We start from the raw sequence: 6,036 nt of genomic DNA on the forward strand, positions 1-6,036 counted from the left end.
TCCAGCCCCTCCCCTGTGCTGTAATATCAAACCAGAAACCTACTACTGTTATTACAGTAGGGAGGAGATGTACTGTGAGATGTCATACAACAGTACATCACAATGCTCCAGCTACAAACAGGGAATATAAGTGAATTTTTACAGTCCTGCAGCTACTAGCATCACACACACACAAAGCCTACACAGATCTCCAGGCCTGGTACCTAACACGATCTGCAGAGTTTTATGGTCAAAACTGAGGTCAGACTCCCTCTAAGCACTGACTGAACTGCAACTGATGCAGCCCATCTAATGCTGAAACAAATCCCTGCCCCTACTATAAATGATGATGATGATCTAGAAAAGACTGATCAGATTGACTTGATTTTCATGCACAGTAACACTACTTATCCCATGCATAACAGAAGCCATTTTTTTTACAAAGAGAACAATTTAAGCAATGCAAAAATTAAAAAAAAATAAAAAATTTCGCTCAAAGCCATAGCTTGGTGCAAAACACACATACATCAGCTATTATGTAAAGACAGATGACACCAAAAGCTCCAGTTACCATGATTACATAACAACTACTATGCACTGCTCACTAGTACTGCTACCCCCCCCCCCCCCATTCCCCCATCACAGCTACCTCCCCCCACACCCAGAAATGTACAGGGACCAGGATGCAATGTAAAAGCAGCGCTCACCATCACTCCACCACATACAGGATGAGTATTCTTGCTCTACAATGATATCAGACAACGGCAGCACAAATATAAACTGGTAGTGAAGTGTTCAGGCGACACGGAGGAAAATCCATCATGAACAAAAGCAGGCGCTGATGTAATAGCAGCCAGCCATTCTCCTGCTTACACTGACGTCACCTGCATTAGCCCGCTGTGTGCTAGTAGTATCTGCCTGACACTCATCACCCTAATGTACACACACATCACGTATGTACTATACATGGCCTCACATATCAATTCTTATACACAGCATATACCCTCCTGACTGTCCTACACTATATATACAGTAACATATAAAGCATAGCCTTGTATTGAGATATATATAGCTTTGGAGACGTGTAGCATCATACACATATAAAATATAGTGTGCATATACAGTATAAAGCATATACATAGTGTACAGCCTTACAGTAATAGCACACATACAGCAAATACACGGCGTATAGCCACAGATTTAATATCACATAAATACCTATACACATATATGTACCATATATACAGTATATATGTACCTGCAGACATACAGTATGGCAATCGTGTTTACAGCTTTATATACAGTAGTAGCATGTTTGCACCTTCATATACACAGTGTATATCCTCAGATCTAGTGATGGCGCATACAGTATAGTGATCATAGACTGAATATCCTCAGAAACAGTAACAGTACATACAGTATAGTGATCATCTACACAGTGTGTATCCTCAGATACAGTGACAGCAGATCCAGTGTATACACAGTGTATATCCTCGGATGCAGTGACAACACATACAGTATATACACGGTGTATATCCTCAGATACAGTGACAGCACATCCAGTATATACGCAGTGTATATCTTCAGATACAATGACAGCACATCCAGTGTATACACAGTGTATATCCTCAGATACAATGACAACACATCCAGTGTATACACAGTGTATATCCTCAGATACAGTGACAGCACATCCAGTATATACGCAGTGTATATCTTCAGATACAATGACAGCACATCCAGTGTATACACACTGTATATCCTCAGATACAGTGAGAACACATCCAGTATATACGCAGTGTATATCCTCGGATGCAGTGACAGCACATCCAGTGTATACACAGTGTATATCCTCAGATACAGTATATACACAGTGTATATCCTCAGATACAGTGACGGCACATCCAGTATATACACAATGTATATCCTCAGATACAGTGACAGCACATCCAGTATATAGACAGTGTATATCCTCAGACACAGTGACAGTACATCCAGTATACACAGTGTATACCCTCGAATGCAGTGACAGCACATACAGTATATACACGGTGTATATCCTCAGATACAGTGACAGCACATCCAGTATATACGCAGTGTATATCTTCAGATACAATGACAGCACATCCAGTGTATACACAGTGTATATCCTCAGATACAGTGACAGCACATCCAGTATATACGCAGTGTATATCCTCGGATGCAGTGACAGCACATCCAGTGTATACACAGTGTATATCCTCGGATGCAGTGACAGCTCATGCAGTATATACCCAGTGTATATCCTCAGATACAGTGACAGCACATCCAGTATATAGACAGTGTATATCCTCAGATACAGTGACAGTACATCCAGTATACACAGTGTATACCCTCGAATGCAGCGACAACAACTCCAGTATATACACAGTGAATATCCTCAGATGCAGTGAAAGAACATCCACTATACACAGTGTATATCCTCAGATACAGTGACAGCTCGTGCAGTATATACACAGTGTACATCCTCAGATGCAGTGACAGCACATCCAGTCTATACACAGTGTATAGCCTCAGATGCAGTGACAGCACATCCAGTGTATACACCGTGTATATCCTCGGATGCAGTGACAGTGCACCCACTATACATCCTCAGATGCAGTGACAGCACATCCAGTCTATACACAGTGTATAGCCTCAGATGCAGTGACAGCACATCCAGTGTATACACCGTGTATATCCTCGGATGCAGTGACAGTGCACCCACTATACATCCTCTGATGCAGTGACAGTGCACCCACTATACATCCTGGATGCAGTGACAGTGCACCCACTATACATCCTGGATGCAGTGACAGTGCACCCACTATACATCCTCTGATGCAGTGACAGTGCACCCACTATACATCCTGGATGCAGTGACAGTACACCCACTATATATCCTGGATGCAGTGACAGTGCACCCACTATACAGCCTGGATGCAGTGACTGTACACCCACTATACATCCTCAGATGCAGTGACAGTACACCCACTATACATCCTGGATGCAGTGACAGTACACCCACTATACATCCTCAGATGCAGTGACAGTACACCCACTATACATCCTCAGATGCAGTGACAGTGCACCCACTATACATCCTCAGATGCAGTGACAGTGCACCCACTATACATCCTCAGATGCAGTGACAGTACACCCACTATACATCCTCAGATGCAGTGACAGTACACCCACTATACATCCTCAGATGCAGTGACAGTACACCCACTTTACATTCTCGTATACAGTGACAGTACACCCACTATACAGCCTGGATGCAGTGACTGTACACCCACTATACATCCTCAGATGCAGTGACAGTACACCCACTATACATCCTCAGATGCAGTGACAGTGCACCCACTATACATCCTGGATGCAGTGACAGTACACCCACTATACATCCTCAGATGCAGTGACAGTACACCCACTATACATCCTCAGATGCAGTGACAGTACACCCACTATACATCCTCAGATGCAGTGACAGTACACCCACTATACATCCTCAGATGCAGTGACAGTACACCCACTATACATCCTCAGATGCAGTGACAGTACACCCACTTTACATTCTCGTATACAGTGACAGTACACCCACTATACAGCCTGGATGCAGTGACTGTACATCCACTATACATCCTCAGATGCAGTGACAGTACACCCACTATACATCCTGGATGCAGTGACAGTACACCCACTATACATCCTCAGATGCAGTGACAGTACACCCACTATACATCCTCAGATGCAGTGACAGTACACCCACTATACATCCTCAGATGCAGTGACAGTACATCCACTATACATCCTCAGATGCAGTGACAGTGCACCCACTATACATCCTGGATGCAGTGACAGTACACCCACTATACATCCTCAGATGCAGTGACAGTACACCCACTATACATCCTCAGATGCAGTGACAGTACACCCACTATACATCCTCAGATGCAGTGACAGTACACCCACTATACATCCTCAGATGCAGTGACAGTACACCCACTATACATCCTCAGATGCAGTGACAGTACACCCACTATACATCCTCAGATGCAGTGACAGTACATCCACTATACAGCCTGGATGCAGTGACTGTACACCCACTATACATCCTCAGATGCAGTGACAGTACACCCACTATACATCCTCAGATGCAGTGACAGTACACCCACTATACATCCTCAGATGCAGTGACAGTACACCCACTATACATCCTCAGATGCAGTGACAGTACACCCACTATACATCCTCAGATGCAGTGACAGTACACCCACTATACATCCTGGATGCAGTGACTACATGCCGGGCAGTGCTGTGTGCAGTAATGTCTATATACGGTGTGACTATGGTGTCATGCTGGAGTGTAGCTCGGTCTCCAGGCACACCTCCCCCCATGTCCTCACATACTCCCCGGCGTAACCCTGACCCTGCACTCATTATGGCTGCATTATGTATGGGCGGCTATTGTCACAGCTGTGCCCTGTAGCCGATGCACCTGTATATAACGTGCACGAAGGTCACGGTGTAATAAGAGGTGACTTACCGCTCAGGGTACGCCGCAGCCTCGGCTCCCGGTCATGCTGTGCTCGGCAGGACACGACACTCGCTCCTAATCCAAATGTCAGCGCGGCCAATGCTGCTGCTGCTGCGGCTGCTCGGTGTTTACTTTGTCTATTGCATCGCCCTCCCCGCTGCGGTCTCTGCGTCTCCCAGCCCGGCTGCCAGAGTACGTCATGCTATGTGTAGCCTCACCTTGCTGCACGCATCTCCTCAGTGCGCTGCCATCTGCAGGCGGCTCCTCACTGCTGCTCTAATAAGAAAGTTCAAAATCAAATAGAAGGTCTGTGTTCATGTGAGTAGGTGTATTATCTGCCTGAAATAGAACACTTAAAATTCTATTTTATTATACACTTTTAAAATAAAGGCCACTCTTCAGCCACCAAATAATCAATTCAGGCTTTCAGTGTGCATCGGGGAAAATGAGACCTGGGATACTCAAATCCTATCAGATCCCACTCTATCACAGTATGACCCCCACACTGAACTAAAGTGCTAATGTGAAGCAATAGTAGGTTCAGGGCATGTGTGTCAGTCAGCCAGATTTAGATATAGCCAGTTTAGCAAGATCTCGCTCTCATCAATTCCAGGTACACTGCACTAGAACACTATTAGAAATAAAGAATAGCTGGGCTACAATTTTAAGTGTTCTATTTCAGGCAGATAATACACCTACTCACATGAACACAAACCTTCTATTTGATTTCGAACTTTCTTATTAGTGTTTATCCTGTTGTTTGTAAAGGGGATGGCAGGCTTTCTTACCAATGAATTGAATACCGATAAATGGCTGGAAGAGGTTTTTTTCTGGAAAGGATTTAGCAGTACAATCTCAGAATCTTAGTATTACATCTGCCTTTAAGGCTCTGACCAACACTTACAAAGATCACATCAGGGGGTGGTGGGAGTTGCAATCCCTTGAAACATATCTGAAGAATAAAATCGTCCCCAGGGGCCTCAGAATTAACCTACTCCCTGCAGCAAGAATCAGATCAGCTGATTTAATCAAGAAATGGGAAAAAGAGTCCGTAGAGTCCTAATTTAGATTTCTGAACCTTCTACTTGAGGGCGCGTTCACATGTTGCGTTTTGGTTGCGTTTTCATTGCATTTGAAACGCATATACAACAGCTGATGTGAGGTAATTTGCCTAATTACATTACCGTTTACGTTTGTAAATGCAATGTTAACAAAACGCATGTGTTAACGCATGTGTTAACAAAACGCATGTGTTAACGCTTTGTTAACGCACACGTTAACATCGTGTTTACGCTGCGTTTTGTAAACGGAAATGTTAACAGTGTTATAATTAGGCAAATCACCTCTCCTCAGCTGTTGTATATGCGGTTTCAAATGCAATGAAAACGCAGGTCAAAACGCAACGTGTGAACGCGCCCTGAGGAGGAAAGGGCTAAACTTGAGGGCACGTTCACACGTTGTGTTTTGACCTGCGTTTTCATTGCATTTGAAACCGCATA

At 44.2% G+C, this 6,036-nt stretch overlaps 1 protein-coding gene across 3 annotated transcripts in view; it reads right to left on the bottom strand.

The window, feature by feature from the left end:
- Positions 1 to 5,487, bottom strand: part of DTNA (dystrobrevin alpha) — a 175,252-nt gene extending 169,765 nt beyond the window's left edge. Inside the window, exon 1 of one of the 3 annotated variants that reach the window (XM_072151969.1) lies at positions 5,442 to 5,487. The gene's annotated coding sequence lies outside the window, so the exon portion shown is untranslated. Of the gene's footprint in view, positions 1 to 686; positions 830 to 4,546; positions 4,747 to 5,441 lie in introns of those variants that run through there. The other 2 variants (XM_072151966.1, XM_072151968.1) reach the window with 2 other exon arrangements.
- Between the last annotated feature and the right edge of the window lie 549 nt (positions 5,488 to 6,036).

This window comes from Engystomops pustulosus, chromosome 5 (genome assembly GCF_040894005.1).
Source record: "Engystomops pustulosus chromosome 5, aEngPut4.maternal, whole genome shotgun sequence".
NCBI classification, from domain to species: Eukaryota; Metazoa; Chordata; class Amphibia; order Anura; family Leptodactylidae; genus Engystomops; species Engystomops pustulosus.